This window comes from Centruroides sculpturatus, unplaced genomic scaffold (assembly GCF_000671375.1).
Source record: "Centruroides sculpturatus isolate CEXI.00-Female unplaced genomic scaffold, Cexi_2.0 scaffold446, whole genome shotgun sequence".
Classification (NCBI taxonomy): Eukaryota; Metazoa; Arthropoda; class Arachnida; order Scorpiones; family Buthidae; genus Centruroides; species Centruroides sculpturatus.
In genome coordinates this window covers 269,568-286,117 of record NW_019384813.1, presented here as the reverse complement: position 1 = coordinate 286,117, position 16,550 = coordinate 269,568, and positions in this window count along the sequence as shown.

Genomic DNA, 16,550 nt, shown 5'->3' with positions numbered 1-16,550 from the left:
ATAATTTATTTACTGTATATACCTATTTACAATTATAAAGTCGAACCTCAAATAATAGTCAATCTCTAAAAGGGTTTCCATTTTTTCAGGGTCGTTTCTTTATTAAGACGCCTACAGAACAACCTGCAAACAACGGCCTTTTTATATTCCCGTTAGTGTTCGTTGTTCGTAGATTTGACTGTAATACACAGAGTAGCACAAAAAGTAATTATACAGTATTTCTAAGAATGTTTATTAGTGTGAAAAATGTACTTCGGTTAACTGATTTTTGGGCAACCTGATATACATAAGTAAATTTTTATTTTTAATAAAATATGAAGAAGAAATTAATACTTAATTGATAAATTAAGGTAAAACAAAATAAAATCACTACCTTCTTTTAATTTATGTGGCTATAAATATAATCTTGTTATCATTAGACTCATTTAGAGCTGATATAATAAATCTAATTTTAAGTTTAACGCCGTTTCCTAATGAGTATATAATAATTTAATTCAAAATTATTTTCTGTTTATCAGTTTAACGTGATTTTTAAAATTATATTCAAAATCACCTTATGTCCCAGGACAGTCCAAGATTTCTGTTTTAACCCTCAAAAATAGAATAAAATTTTAGAACAATTTTATATTTATTCTAATGCAATATAAGCAATTATAATTCAATATATAAATAATTTTTTTAAAATAATCTAAGTTAAACCAATTTCAGACTCATTTTTCACTCACTCTTAAAAACTGTCCCGATTTGGGGTATAAACAATAAGGTCATTCTACACATATCACATTTTGTATACTGTGCACATCTTTCGTGTATAAATCAATAACTTTATTTAGAAAGTCTCTATCGCTTCCAACAGCTTTAGCTTGTTTCATATGCATTTGAGTAATTGGAAAAAGAAACTTGTACTGTTATAGAATGCAAATAACTACAGATGTAATGTATCTGATACGATTTGTCTGGGAAAACAAAGAATATTTAATATCACTCCGCTAAAATCAGAAAGGAATACATTGACACTTTACCTTTACAAATAACTAAACATGCTTCAACTTAGGCCCCACCTTATGAGTCTAAAAAGGTAAAGCCCTAAATTAAGCTTAGGGCTTCGTTATTTGAAGGGGAAAGATCCGAAAGACCTGTTATATGTTGTAGCTTAAGGCTACAACAGTAAGTTCAACCCTGCCTCGATTCAATTAAATTTAAATTAATCGATCTTTCTTGCACACGTGTGTTGGCTGGTGAGACTGTTTAATCGATATTAATCTTTAACGTCGTTAACAAAAAATATATATATAGCCTATATATATACATATATATATTCTTTACTAAAATTATTTTATAATATTTCAGTTTCTATATATCATAGACAAATTTATAACTTAAATAAAATGTGAAAATTAATTTTGATTGATATGCAAGTTTATAATAAGCTTTATAAAGTTAAAATGCATTTTACTTAATTATACACACGTATAATTAAATTAATAAATAGTTCAGTATATATAAAATTATTTTATGTCAAAGATCATTTGATATTATATAGTCACCCTTCGATAGAGCGCTGTTTTAATCAGAGTTACTCTCATAGAACGCCAATTTTCTTCATAAATAAACCTTCAATACCTATGCATTACTACGAGTAAATTACTATTTTTTATAACTCATTCTCTCAAATTTAAATTTGTCTGTTTATAGATCTCATTACTATATAATTTTTATTGTTTGAAAGAATTCGGTTTATCGTTACGCTCAATATAGTACCAATTTTACGGGCAAACGATTGGTGACGTTAAATCGAGGTTTGACTCCACATAATTTCTTATTAAAATAAGCTTCTGGAAAATAAATTTAAAGATGTAGTACATATGTATGAATATTCAGGCTACGAGTAGTTTATATACATTCAATCCTCTAAACAACGGCCAATGACGAAAACATAAAAAATGGTCGTTGTTTGGAGCTTATTTTGTATGCACCTCAATAAGAAACGTTCTCAGAAAATGGCTGCTGTTTAGAGATAGCCGTTATTGGAAGTTTGATTTTATATTTTCTATTATTCCGAGTGCGCGGGAATAGATGTAATATTTTATTTTCTGAGTAGGTGAACAGTTATTCTCTAAAACAATTCCTATCTTTAATAATTGGAGTTTTTCCTCGTGTATATATTAATTCTAAAATATCCGAATTTGACAAGATCAGTAGCGTAACTAGAACAGATATTGAAGGCCTGAATAGAACGTGCACACCTACTCTCACTCTTGTATCATTGTCGATTTTCTCCTCAAATTCAGTTACAAATCATAATTAAATTAAAACTAAAAATAAACCATTAATTGCCAATCAATCACCAAACATCACTAATTCTTTACAGATGTTCTGCGGGTGAAGAAGAAACTCTTATGTATTGTATATACACGTGTATAAGTGAGTTTTCCACATTCAAATCTTCCTGTAATTATTTGATTTTTCTTAATTTATATAGGGGAGATCGGGGCAACTTCGGCAAGCGGGGCAAGTTTGTCAAGCGCTTTTTTTAAAAAACAAATTAAAAAAAAACTTTGATTATAGGTTTGGCAGTTGAGTTTTATTGGTGGCTTGTTGAGTGTAGTGTTTTTATTGTTCTCCAACAAGCGTAGTTGAATTATCAAGCAAATTTTCATTTTCGTTCAATTCCATATAATATTTTTTTTCCATTTATATTGAATTGGCAGGTTTTGTTATAATTCCATGATAACGAAAGTTACTTTTCCTGTTAGAAGGATGTAACTTCAACTTATTCACGTGGCCAGATCGTGGCTTGGCATTCTGTTCTCAGGGTTGTACTTAATGTTTCGAAATCATGACTAGCGGGGTAAGATCGGCAACATAAAGCCACATTAGAAGCAAAGGATAAAAATCAAACAGATGATAAATGAAAACATGTTTGCATTTGTTATTCATGTATATATGTCTTTGAACTTGCATTTCGTTGTAATAATATTAAATGGGTGTTGGATTTGTATTTCTTTGTTTTAATAGTGAATTCCAACTTATACATTGTTAATAACATAATTTTATATACGTGCCTATCTTGCCCCATTACTGTTGCCCCTATACCAGGGGCAACTTTAATAAAAATAATTAAAATAATTACAACTTTACAAAAAGAGAGAAGTTGCCGATCTTGCCCCTATACCCGGGGCAACTTCGTCAATTTCTCTCTTCTTGTAAAGTTGTAATTATTTTAATTATTTTTATTTCCAAACTGATTTTAACCAGTTCTATAGTAAGGTAACATTCCAATAGACAATATGCAAAACTTTTTTTTCAGTTTACAGCAGTATTTATTACACAAAATTTAAGTAAAGCTTAACATGCCGATCTTGCCCCGATCTCCCCTATTTACAAGCGTGGCCTGTAAACCTAGTTCATTTTCTAGCTTCAAATAGTTGATAAGAATAGATTGGAAGAAGGAGAAAATGTGAAAAATATCCTACACTTTACTTAATAACTTTATTAAGCCACTTATTCTATCCTAAATATTTTTCTTCCTAGAAAAAATTCACTTCGTAGATTATCTTCAATAATATTTATTCACTTAAAACATCATTAATCTCCATTACTTCTTACGTTTCTTCTTTTAATGAAAAAAATAATAATAAATGTATGTAATTTAAAACTAACCATTAACTTTATTGAACTCACTAAACGAAAATTACACTAGAGAACAAATTTGTTTTTTTTTTCTTTCTCTAATTTTCTTTACGTAAAATCATAAATAAAAGTTAATAGAAATTCATTTTATATCTGCACAACAAGAAAATTCGTATTCTGCAACTCAAATTAAAGGGAGAAAATAGTAATTCTTTTTATTATTCACTTTTTTTAGGCTGTAATTTGAAAAGATTATAGACCTATAAATTCCCATATTTCTGTCTGTCCGTCCTTCTTTAATCTCTAGAACGATGTAAGGTAGATAAAAATCAAGACCAGTTGTGGAAATCGTATGGGCAGGAGGCCACGATTAACTATAAACGAACATTTTGTTTAAACCGAAAGTTATGTGATTTCAATTCAAGCGTTTTCTCCCATTTCTTAGCCATTCTATAAGTTTATACACGTAATCGCTATTTATACTTATATCATTAAGGCTGTAACAACTTAAAAATTGTTTTAACCAAACTTCTAATTAAAATAATGTTAATTAGTATATTTTTCTTTAATATAATTCAAGTTACATCATAAATTTATATAATTAGATTTATTAAGATTTTTTTAAATATTAAATTCAATGTAGGCTTATTAATTAAATACAAAGAGATAAATAATAAAATTAATTTCGAATTTATTAAGATTTTAAAATTAATTTTAAACAAATTGACAATTTTTGAGTATAATTTTACAACATTTTTGGAGTTTTATAGGAAAAAGTGTAACAGAATTATAAATATGGAGGCAATTTAACCTTCTCTAATTAGTTTGAAAAATTAATTAGAAATAATTTGTTGATGTTAATTAATGTAAAGAAATATTGTTGAAAAATTAAACTTAATTAAAATACTGTTTTCTAGTTCCGAGACGAACTCGCTTTTGAAGTTTCCAATTTTAATTAGTTACATAACATTAAAGAATATAGAAAATATTAATATCAGGGCTGTGGAGTCGCGTAAAAATCTACCGACTCCAACTCCGACTCCGACTCCGACTCCTACTCCACAGCCCTGATTAATATAAAAAGAGAAACAGAATTATTAAAAATAAAACAAATGCAACGTTGTTATAATTGTTTTATTTTTAATAATTCGTTGTCAGCACAACGAATTTTACTCACATATTGTAAATAAATAGTAATTAATACTTCGATGAAGATAAAAGAATTTGTTATAGTAAAACCTTTATTATAAACATTGACAGGATATAGGTAGCCTATAGGCAACCTTAGCTTCTGGCCTTAAAAGTACAGTATTAGTCTCCAAGCTTCTGTAAAGAATCTCGCGTTTCAAAGGATTCAGAAATTCACTTTTTCAACACTAGAACTAAGGGGTCAAAATTAGAAGGTACAAACCTACATTCACCATTGATATAGATAGCCACTAGTGCCGTGGATAATAAGTAAATTCTTAGATATTGTATATAGTCTATAGATAGGCCTAAGTGTTTTATCCTGTACTTAGTTGATTTTTTCATTTATCTTCAAAGTCGAAGGAACCCCAGACTCTCCGGTTAAGCTACTGTAATGACAGCTCGTGATAGGTACAAGCAAATTGCAGCATCTTCAAAGAAATATAAAATCACAAAATTATATCTTAATTATTATTACATAGTAATTATATAACTTATTATTTTTTTAATTAAAACCAGCGCTGATCAAAACAGTACACGAAACAATGATTCTATAAGGAGTTAAGAGTCTATATATATATATATATATATATATATATATATATATATATAGAGAGAGAGAGAGAGAGAGAGAGAGTGGCCAAATGTCACTTTGGCGACCATATTTTAACCAAAACAGTCGACCTGGTTCAGAGTAAGCGCTGTATTTCTACAATTAATTAATTATAGTGCATAAAAAGTTCTTTTTATAATGTTTATACGAATAGTTATTGTAAATTAAATATCAAATTTTAATTTGAGCAATATCTAGGACTTTAAACAAAAGAAAATGTTTAAAGTAAACGCTTTACATGGGGCCCCCTATTCCAAATTTGCCTGGGCCTTCGTAAAGCTATAACGTGCCAATGCCTTCTTTTGCGTAATCTTTTCAAAATTTTAGCAATTAGCGAATCACTTCAAAGAATACTTGAAAAATGAGATTTCTGAAATTTCACTTAAACCTGTACTATATATTTTTGGTATTCTTTAAGCCTTTCCTAATGGGTAAGGCTTTTTTTCATTTCATTAAGATCTTCAATTATGATTTTAGTCTTTCATTCTCATAAATTTCACATTAATACTTGATATCTTCTACTTCTTCAATAGAACCAAAGTTTAAAAATAGAGAGCAGACAATTTATCTCTCTTAGGTAGTATTTAAAATAGTTAAATCCAGTTATAGTTGGAAAAAAGGGAAAAATAAAATCTTTTTTATTATTGACAAGCTTTTTCTTATTAGGATGAGAAAAATAACTTAGTTAATTTCCCATTATTATATTTAAACACACAATTCTATTTAAAATCTGTGTAAATATGACACATACTTTAAAAGGTTTTTAGAATGAATCATGTGCTTTAATTTTAAAAGCTTTGCTTTTACATCAATTTTTTTTTTATTTCGGGAAATGAAAGAATGCCCTGGAAGAAAAGTTAATCTATTATTAATTTCTTGTATTATTCAGAAGATATTTCAGGATTTTACATATCGGAATTTTTCACAAGAAAATACTCATTTGTATGTAAATTTATCTTTATCTTTAACCTTTATTTTAATTAGTGTATAATTAAGTGTCAACAAAGAGTGAAGTAAGAGATAAAAAAATAATCACTCTCAATTTTCTCCCTTTACACTTTTTACATTAGCGGGACTCCATTATCAGCGGAACTTTTAGAACAGCAGTCCGCATAAGAAAGATTTATAAGGGTTTATCTTTAATCTTACTGTACTGTACATCACCGCTCGTGACGACACGGCTGTCTACAATATAATATTTGTTGAGATTTGGTAAAACCTTACATTGGTCAGTTTTGTAATAAACGGATAATCAAAATATTTCTCATAGAATCATAATGAACGCGTATTAAAAGGGTATTATAAAATATAGATGAACGAGCATAGATCATGTGTACTGTACGTTTTCATTTCGAGGATAGAGGACAAGAAATGATTAATAACTAGTCAAGTGGACTTACTTTAAAGACAGTACTGTACTTATTTGTTTTCATGCTTTGCGTCCCAATAGAGAGCATTCAGAAATTTTGGAGCGAAGAAGTTCACATCTTTTCAGCTAGATCTACTGTATTTCTGGAAAGAATTGAAAGTAATCTGACTGGTAAATATATTGTATTTACTGATTATTTCATAGAACAATAAAATTGATGATATAAGAATGGAAACCAATGTGTAAGTTACAGTAAAATTATATAACCTAATAACGAATTTTAACATTTCCAAGTGTAATCTCCTAATAAACATAAGCTCCTAATACACGAAAAAGTGGAGCGAATCGAATACCAACCCACTGGGTAATCTGGTTACTTCGGATAAGAGGGAGCATGACGCAGCGATCCCGAGGGTGCTCTCCTAAGAGTACTATATTATGCTTTCTATATATAAATTATATTTGCTACTATTAAATTATTAATGCGATACAAATCTCTACTTTTCAAAATGATTCATTATACAACTAAATTTATCAAATATTTGATTTTATGTATCAATAATGAATATTAAAGGTTTGATCATTTTAGTTAATTTCAAAGCTATTCATTCAAAATAAATATCTTTCATATTAAGTTATTGTTACTATGATGCATGCAATTTCAAGCAGAACGGAAAAAAAATAACCAGCGATAAAATTACATTGTCCTTTAGTTTATTTTGCTTTGTGTAAATATTATTTGTCAAAATTAATTCTATTGCACATGGAACTTGCTTTAAAAACATTTTAAAAGTTTAGTAAAAAAGTTTTCTTTTTAATTAACAGTAGCACTCACAAACGAGAATTGCAGCTTCATCATGCCTTATTTACATAAAGAATTCTGTAATATAATCTGTTTTTACAAAATTCTAATCTGAATGATTTAAATTAAAAGCATTACTACATTATTATCGGTATTTTAAATAAATACGCTTTTCTTTGCTAGTGTATGAAGTAATTTCCATTAATTTTTATAATAAATTGGTAGATTTATATGCAAGAAAACTAAATCAACGAAATCGTTGATTTTAATCAAACGCTGAATCGTCAGTTGAAAGACCAGAAAATTAATCTATCAAATCAATTTATACAATAACTTTATGGTGTAAAAAGTAATATAAATAATTATTACAAATTGTCTGAAACTGTTTTCATAACAAATCTAACAATGGGTTATAAAAAAAGAAAAAGCTAGACTAATAATTCCAAATGGGGAATGATAATGTAAGTTATAACCTGCCGTATATGTTATTCTGTGACATTAATTTTAAATAAATAAAAAAAATCAGCACTCCATGATGTAGGTTTATCAGACTTTACGAAGTATTGCCTTTTATTTATAGTGAAGTGTCAGTGTAATGAAAATGAAAATCAAAGAACTTAATATTAGTGAAGGTTAGCTGTTAAATTATAGCAATTTATTAATGTATTCATCTTACTGGTATTTTTTCACAAGAAGATTAATCATAATTACTTCAAAAATGGAATCAATTAAAATAAAACATAAAAGGCCAGCGGCATCTTGAAATGTTCTACAGGTCTACAAATATTCGATCTTTGAGTACTCTGTTGTTTTGATAATGAAAATTTGGGGTAATATTTGAATATCTTTATTTACAATTTCTTTTCTTTTCGTGCTTTAAACATACTTTTTATTATTGTTTGATATTTTCAGGTTAATTTATTATCCAACATTCCGATTAAAAAGAGAGTGAAATCATCTAACGCAAAATAACCAAATTAAAGCAGTTCGTTGCATTTAATTAATTTTTACATACGTTTTACATGAAGTTAATTATCTCTTATCTAAAATTAAAGCTTTCGGATACGATCCAAGTGTCAATTTGTTCAGTTATATCGTAGTAATGCAGTATTTATCATTGTGATTACACAATGATAAATACTGTACTGCATTGCTATGATAAATACTCGTCATCTAATACTCTTACAATCGCTCTTTCAACGACATAATTGCAGTTTCATAGTCGGTTTGTAAGAAATGTAAAATGAAATTAGCAATAATTTATTGTGACATCGTTATAATACCAGGCTGCAATTTTTAATCATTTTAATTTAATTTAAAAATATATGTTCTGAATCTCAAATTACTAGTGTTTTGCTCCTGTACATCATACGTTTCCTGATAACAATGAAGTCATGCTGATGGTCATCTATGTAACTCTGTCACGGGAAAAGTTTTGAATTGGAATCACGTGACTTCCGATTTAGACTGGCAATCACTTGTACTATTAATCGGGCTTTCATTCTCTAAGCTCTCCATATATGGTCTCCATTTAAATCTATCTAACATCATTCTTGAGATTAAGGGAGGACAGGCAGACAGACACGCGGTCGACGTGACAATTTACAGATCTATAATTCTTTTTAAATTGCAGCTCAATAATAAATACTTGAAATAACTCACTTATATCATTTTTAGTTATTTATGTATACAGGTCGATATTCTTTCTATCTGTATAGAAAATAATATGTTTGCTCTTTCTTGTGCTATCATAAATTGAGATCGATGATAAACAAACATCGGTTATATAATTACTGAAATTAAGATCCATTCTCAGTTTTTCCTCAAATCCATTATTTAATGTCTAGGTAGTAAAGTTTTTTTCCTTCCCCACTTCTGTCTTTCATTTATCTTTCAATTTATGATTAATTGTGATATGAGATACATATATATTAATTTTAAGAGTATTATTTCTGAGGACAACTTCATTTTTCATTCAAGTCATTTTTTAATACCCACATATATGCCACTTTTCAAAAATCCCAATTCTTTTTATTCTACTTTTTTTTGGTTAAGTTTTACAACGGACAAAAGTAATACCTGTGCATTTTATATGCAGTGACAATGTTGTTGTAACTTAATAATTTTAAAATAAAATAAACATTTAGTAATCAGTCTTTCGATGTAATCTCCACTTTCGTGAGCAACCCGTTGCCAAACTTCTGAGAAACGTGTCACTTTCAGCCAGTATCTGAAGAGACCGCCATGAGACAGAAAGCTGACAGAAAGACATGAGACAGAAAGACAGAAAGATGTCTCGAAGCGCTTGCCTTTAAATTCTTTTTTTTTCCGGAAAAAGGTCAAAGTTGCATGAACTGGTGTCAAGTGAATGTGGCTGCTGTTTTAGTATATCCCACAGAACTCTGCTAAACAATGTCCTTACTTTTGACGAAGATGGTCGTGCTCATTATTGGACAATTGGATGTGAGTTAAGTTGTGAACTTTTGCGACGACTTGCACAAATTTAAACAAAACAAAAATGTACTAACTCATACACTAACAGCCAAAATAAATATTTGGCGGGCATTTGGCAAATTATCATGTTACGGCCAATTTTCAGCTATGTTGCCAATTCAAAAAAAAAAATAAATTTAAAAATAATTAACAATTAGGTTACAAGTTCAACTTGTAACCTAATTGTTAATTACAGTATAATGTTTATACTTGGTCTTTCTCGGTTACTGCAGATTACTATTTTTCTTTATTTTCTGTTGCTCTACGGTTACCATACCTTCTCTGTTTCCCAGACATGGCTTCTTTTCAACGTAAAACTGGGCGGATTTCTGTAGTTGTAAAAAAGATAAAAACAAAAGCAGGACTTCTCTTTTTTGTTTTATTTATAACATAAAATTAGTAAAGATTAAATATTTATATTACATTTTTATCAAAATTTCTTAGGTGTTCGCATTTTTTTTGTAATTTTGTTGTGGTAATCCTAATTGATCTCGAGATCCATTCTTGATTTGGTTTCGTTTACAGTATTTTCATTACGGCAACGCGACACGTGGGCGATCTGCCGAGGGGAATGCCTCCTGGAGACTTACGAAGGGAAATGAATCTATTTAGGAGTTACAAATGTGAAGAAAACGTACCCCGCGTTTCTTTATGCAGCGAGAGTGTAGCAGAATGACGTCACGAGCAGTGTTGGCCAATTAGAAACCAGTTTCAGTGTGTTCGCTGTAAAGCGCTTCTCGAGCGCTGCATAAAGAAACGCAGGGTGAAAAACTTTACGTGTCCAGCCCATTTGCGAGGCGCGAACCCACGATCAGTGTTCAGTGGTTTTTTGCACTAGGGCACTGATGTTTTTCGATTTTTTGCACTCCATTCTTAGGCATGTGCTTTTTAGCACTGTTAAACAAGCTGTAGAGATTCTTTTCAATTCCTGTTATGAAAACTGTTTCTTATAATATTTATCAGTTCATTATTAAAGCTGATTTCTTCTTTTTTTGTCGATTCTCAATGAAGAAAAAGAAAACGTAGACGTGTCTTTCATATTTTATTCGTTCAAAAAGACATTGCAATTAAATAACAGGAGTTTGATTTCGTTTCCTTCATTTTATTATTTCGGCCATCAGTAACGGCCCTTCTCAGATGTATATTGAAGACATCACTTATTTAAAATAGTTACAATTTAATCTTAAAAATACTTTTCCTAACTTCTTCTGTTGTCTGCAAAGCGCCTCTCATTATTTCTTCGCTTTGTAGATTGAAAAGAAGAAAAGATAATATACAGGCTGATAAACTCCTCTCGGGATTTCTACTTGTTTTGTATAAGAGTTTTCTAATTTAGTAGTTACTCTTTGTTGCAGTATAACGTTTGTCTTAGCATAAATTCTATCTTGCTTATCTAATCCTTTGTTGTTGAGAAACGATTAGTTTTTCTTGATGAATTTTATGAAAGACTTTTCCGTAATCGATAAAGTAGACGAGTATGACATACATACTTTTTGCATCTTATGCATCTCTGTATAAACACAGATATTGAATAGCAACTCTCTTGATCAATACTTCATATAATTAGTTAAAAGCAAACTTTAATTACTATTCATTAGTAAAATATTTTCGAATTTACAATCATAAGTTAAAAAAATCTAGCAACGAGTTGCGTAACTTTCCCAACTGTTACGAAATTTTATTAAAAAAATAACTTTTATATTATTAACCATACTATTAATAAAGAAATTGTATGTGGCGCCATCTGTTATTAGATTTTGTTATAAAACATTCTATATTTTTAATTATTATAAAATGGAAGTAGGCTTAATTTTGATGGGAGGGTTTTATAAAAATTTGTGAATGCTAATAACGAATAAAATCGTCATTAAGTCCGACCGTACTCCAGATATGGCACACGATCTCTCTCTGTTTCCCCATCTCCTCGACCTTTAACCACCAAAATTTAATGGCATCCCTTAATACACAAACCTCTCTGCAAAATTTCAGAAATTTTCGACAAAAAGCACAAGAATTATTAAGCTTTAAAGTTAGTGACTAGAATCGTGCTTTCCCCAGATACTAACATCCATACATGCAGAAAAAACCTTGGATTTTTTTTCATTTCTTGACGTTTCAAAGTTCCCCGAATCCAGAAATGTAAAAACTTTCGGGGGGGGGTCATTTTTTTGACTGGTTGTCATACTTTTTCTTTGTTATATATAACAAAGCTAGAAAAGTAAAATTAATGTGCCAATAGTTTTCGAGTAAAATGAGATTTTTCCGAATGTTTAAATAATAATTGTTATAATTATGAAAAATGGGTTTTTTCACATCTGGTTTCTTTTGAAAATTGTCCCCCCCCGCACTCCGTTGCCTGAAATATTAAACAAAATAGACGTTAACATACACACAAACGGGAAGTTTTTTCTTTGTTTTCTTACCTTTTTTGTGTTTAGGGATTTTCGAAATGTGAAGATTTTCAAACAACTCGAAGGGTCAAATTTAACATGATTCCAATACTTTTCCTAATTGTGTATATGTTACCGCTAAAGCTCGAAATCCGTTAATGTGCACATTACCTAGCTAATCTGCACATTAACTAGGGTGATCCGTTAAAGTTGCTAAAATTGTTCTATTTCTCAAATTACCTAGGTAATGTGCAGATTACCTAGATACTCTGCACATTACCTACTAGGCACTCGGTAAAGTGAAAATAAGATTTTTGCTGGAACAACAGCAACGTTTCTGTACGCTTAAATTAACATAATGTTATTTATTTAATTTTCAATATCTAAAGAATCAAGTTAATACAATCAACAAATTAGTTGATTGAATCAATCATCAATCAATTAAAAAAACTTTAATACAAAAATCAAACGGTTTAAAATATTACTACAATTAGGGAAATGAATTTGCAAAACATATGATAAAATTGTACTTACTTATTAGTGCAATCTAAAGATTGGTGACACTTTGAATTACGTAGCAATTGGTTTTTGCGACAAGCACGCCTATTTGTGGTACATTTAGATTTGCAGTCACATTTTCTGAAACCCTGCCCAGTACCAAGGGATTGTTTTATTGCTGTTTGACGTAAAGATATTTCTACAGCAGGGACATCCATCTTCTTTCGTTAAAAATCTCTCTTTGCAAACACTGAATTCAGATTTTGCATACAATTGTTTTAAAATACCTGTTTTAGTATCAAGTTTATAAAAGCCATCCTCTGTTTTACTAAGAACCACAGCTAAAATTGAACGTGCATCAGTTTTTGCTCTGTCTTCTTCGGGTACTTTAATTCTCACAGCGAAACCTTCATCGACGTTTGGGTGCTTTGCATTAGAAACTGCTAACATTTTCTTTGCTTGCTTTTCTAAACATTTCTTGGCTTCATCACGCTGTATTTTCTGATCCATATTCTTTTTACAGATGATGCACAATACATTCTTACCATACCCTTCCTCTTTAGGATCTACTTCACCACAAACTGCGTGAACAAACATATTACACGATTTACACTTGTGAGCACTTGATGCTGCTTTTGAGCAAACAATACAGACTATGTCTTGTATAGTGCTCTTTACAGGCTCCGTACGAAACTGTGATGGCGATTCTGCTGAAGTTGAGAGTAACTCAGTGATGACTTCTTCAACTTGCAGAGGCGATTCCTTGGAGGTGCAGGGTAACTAAATATTCTTCGTGACTGCATCATCAATCAACGGTATAGAAGGCAGTTTAAAATTATTATCGATAAATTCTTGAATTTCTATAGGTGATTCTGTAGAAGCAGGGGATAACGGAATGTCCTCTTGAGTAAGATTTGACTGTGATCTCATAATCACAGTCTCTTGTGAATCTTCTAATTTTTCCACTCTTCCAGTCTTCTTCTATTATACCACAAAATGTATTACATTCGATAAAAACTGAAGAAGACCTTGAAAAATCAGAAAATTGATGCAAAAACTGATGCACAAAATTTTAGCTGTGGTTCATAGTAAAACAGAGGATGGCTTTTATAAACTTGATACTAAAACAGGTATATTAATTAAAACAATTGTATGCAAAATCTGAATTCAGTGTTTGCAAAGAGAGATTTTTGACGAAAGAAGATGGATGTCCTTGCTGTAGAAATATCTTTACGTCAAACAGCAATAAAACAATCCCTTGGTACTGGGCAGGGCTTCAGAAAATGTGACTGCAAATCTAAATGTACCACAAATAGGCGTGCTTGTCGCAAAAACCGATTGCTATGTAATTCAAAGTGTCACCAATCTTTAGATTGCACTAATAAGTAAGTACAATTTTATCATATGTTTTGCAAATTCATTTCCCTAATAGTAATAATATTTTAAACCGTTTGATTTTTGTATTTAATTGTTTTTTTAATTGATTGATGATTGATTTAATCAACTAATTTGTTGATTGTTTGATCGTATTAACTTGATTCTTTAGATATCGAAAATTAAATAAATAACATTATGTTAATTTAAGCGTACAGAAACGTTGCTGTTGTTCCAGCAAAAATCTTATGTTCACTTTACCGAGTGCCTAGTAGGTAATGTGCAGAGTATCTAGGTAATCTGCACATTACCTAGGTAATTTGAGAAATAGAACAATTTTAGCAACTTTAACGGATCACCCTAGTTAATGTGCAGATTAGCTAGGTAATGTGCACATTAACGGATTTCGAGCTTTAGCGGTAACATGTACATAAAGCCGGAAAAATAAAAGGTGAATCATTTTACATAGAATGAACACGTGCTTGCAAAACGAACCAATCAATGTAGAAAGGGACAGTGCTGAGAAATCATTTCGAGAACGTTATAAATTTTTTATATTTAATTTAACGAGTTAAATTTTTTTGTTATGACTAAGAATCAATAAAAATACACACCCACGCTGGCATTAAAAGTACATCGTAAAATTTGCAAAAATACTGTATTTTATTGTGAAAAGACACAGACTGAGGGATGTGACGATGCTGCCTCTAGCGGAGATAAGAGAAGTGAATGTTATCATTTTTTGCAAAAAAAATAAAATTTAATTTTTAGAACGAATTAATAAAAAGTAAAGGTTAAGGCAGAATTCAAAGTCATGTACTTTGTAAAAATGTTTAAAAGATTTGTATAGTAGTTTATTAGATCCGAGGAGCGTTACAGACATTACTGTATTTACAGATCGTTTGATATATTTTTGCCGGGTTCGAATTTTTTTATACGGCTAGAATAAACAAAAGCACCGTCATCCTGTGTTCTGATTGATCAAAACTTGCACGTGTGGCTTATGTCATTAATCCGATTTTTATTGTCTTTTCAGACTCCTGTCTTCGTTCATGCGAAATGACACGATTAGTTTCTGCTAATGCGCCTTTTTACAGCTCGGCCAAGATTCGTGAAACACTTTGTGTCGAGGGTATTGAAACTCAAGCGGCTAACTCTAAATTTCCAGTTTTTCAATAATAGAGAAATGCTTTTATATTCTTTTTTTACTCTTTCTGCCTTGTGGGCACTAAAAGGGCCTCTTTTAGCAATCCCATTACGAATTCGGCAAACCCACAATGGGCGACCTGGTGGTGAGGGACGGGGAGGTAATCCGACGTATCCGGTCGGATTACCCCCCAAAAAATTCCTGGGGATTTTTCCGAACCGTCCGGATTCTAACCAGGGTCCCCCAGAGAGGTAGGCTGCCACCTTAACCGCTCAGCCATTCTGCCGTGAATGCCGTGAATGCTTTTATATTCAATGCGTTCTCTTTTCAAAGTTACCAGATATCCCGATTTTCCTGGTTTTTTCGACTGTCATCTAATATAGAAGGATTTTGTTCTAAAAACGTTTCCTACAATGAATTATATAAGTATATATTTTTCTTTTTTCCACATTTTAATTTGTATTTCTTAAAGTGGCAGAGTAAAAATAGATATCCGGCATGTCTTGGAATTGAAGCATCCCAGTATTTTCCGGGAAGAACTCAATTTTTCTTGGTAAGCCTATTTATTCGGCACTATATGTAGATATGTAAAATTCCAAACGATACTTAAAATAGCAAATTTTTGGTTGCTCCAATTTTCAAAATCCGTTTTTTTTTTTTTTTAAATTACGGTATTACAGTTGGCCTACTGTGTTCTTTATCTACAATACCACGACACGATCTCGATCCGACGCAGCGCGATAGAGTAGTGTTTTTCGAAATCGCTATCGCCTTCCTGTTACTTCATTAAATTAACTTGTTTTGAATATTTTTATTTACAACGTAAATCTTTTAAATATTTCATTTTTTAAAACAGAAATAATACTATCATTAATAGCACGAATATGTTACGATTATTTTCAAAATAACATCATTTATTTTATAAACAAAATAATTTTCTCTTGCTATTGTTAAATTTAAAAATTAACGAGAACGTTCGGTAAATTAACGATAAAAATTTCGCGCGAGTTAAATATTTTACAATTATTTATTAGCAATTATGC